The sequence below is a fragment of the Chaetura pelagica genome, unplaced genomic scaffold, assembly GCF_000747805.2.
Source record: "Chaetura pelagica isolate M959 unplaced genomic scaffold, ChaPel_1.0 scaffold20, whole genome shotgun sequence".
Lineage (NCBI taxonomy): Eukaryota > Metazoa > Chordata > Aves > Apodiformes > Apodidae > Chaetura > Chaetura pelagica.
The window spans coordinates 909788-911562 of record NW_009951958.1 but is presented as its reverse complement, the minus strand read 5'-3'; positions in this window follow the sequence as shown (position 1 = coordinate 911562).

Here is a 1775-nt window from a genome sequence, read left to right as displayed (position 1 = left end):
CAGAATATGAAAAAATCCTCTCACAAATGGAAGTACTTCCAAGATGGCTTGTAGCAAACAGTCTTCTTGTATAATTGCATACTCTGTCATTCAACATTCATCTGTTGAATTTGAATAGTATTTCAGCATAAAACCCAATTCTAGCTGAATTCTGAAGTTTACCTGTTCAAGCTCAGCCAAAAGTGATTCTGAAAGCTATTCTAGTTGCATAACAATAACAAAAAGCAAAGAGAGAGATGTGCCATTGCGACAGAAATAATTAGGTTATTAATAAGCTGAATGTGACTTGGAAAAGTCGTCTCTATTTCTGAGCATAGTGACACCTTCATTAACTCTTAAGCACATGCAACTTCTTACAAGTTCTGAAATTTGGCTTAAATGATTGAGCATTTGTTCACACATAGGAAAGGTAACTTTTTCTGTAGCTGCCTAAAATCCTGCAATTATTAGAGAAAGCTTCTGCTGGCATTTATTCTTTAACTTATGACAGCTAAAATTAGAGGCTTTCATTCCATTGTTTTTATACACAGTGCGGCATGATGTAATGTAGTAAGAATATAATAAAATGAGTTAGAAGTTTGGAGTTATAATAATTGACGTTCAATAGAGGTTAAAAAGAAATATTATCCAGAGCTGGACTACTCCTGAATTACCCATTTTGGGTGAGGATTCTTTCATCTTCCTCTTAAACATTTGTTTTTGAGGAATGCTCCTTTGCCCAGCTACTTTATATCTGAAGGGAATATGGGAGTTAGCACAGAAGCTGTTAGAGCCTTAAATTTTCCTTCATTCTCTGCTGGTCAGGCAAACCTGAATTAAGGCTGAATTTAGTCTCTCAGAAGCATTTTAGTAGTGCTATCAGACTTCAGACTGTGACACACAGTTTGGATTGGGAATTTGAATTCAGAGCCCTTTCTTAAAGAGGATTTTCTTTATAATAAAGGAGATATATTGCACCAATATCTGTTGAAATGTTTAAGCTTCAGAAAGATATGTTTTTCTCATCAAAGGCTTGATCTGAAGCTTATAGCAAAAGAAACATTAAGCACATACACTTTCTTGTTTTAGGTATGTTGGGATGCTGTCAGGAGGCAGGATTCAGTTTCCCTATAAAAGAGGTTTGAAAACAGACTAAAAAAAATCCAAAAGGAGCAGTGGGGTAGTCAAGAAAAAACTTTATCGAATCATGGGTAATGTTTTTGGTCTTACAGGATCTACTTTAAATAATTTTCTGAATGGCTTTGTAAACTCCAATCGGCTCTACATTATAACTGTCCATTTGTATCTGCTTTGTTTTAATTTAGTTTGTAGTGAAGAGGAAAACAACTGTTTTGAGAGCAAATAACAGTTTTCAGGCATTCTAACTCTTTAATAGCAAAATGCAGCTATGAAGAATTATGGTGCCACACAGATGATAAGGCTTAGGTAAGGCTACACTTTGAGCCTTGAGTTTTAAGTAAAGCTAAGTTTTCTCATTAAACAGCACTAGAATACTTAGAATTATCCTTAAGAGGTTTCTGTCTTTTTAGGCCAAAATCTAATGAGATTATAATTATAGTCACAAGTAAGGATGGGCTAGAAAACTGATGAATTTTGGTTCTGGATCCAACCTAATGATAATAATAATGAAAAGTACTTATTTATTACTTTTCATCCGCACGTCTCTAAGTTTTTTATAGTAGAGGTCAATATCATGGCCTTATTTTACAGAAATGTGAGCACAGATGAAGGAAGCAAATAGCTAAATTCAGATTTTCCTACCTAGTGTTTCCCTA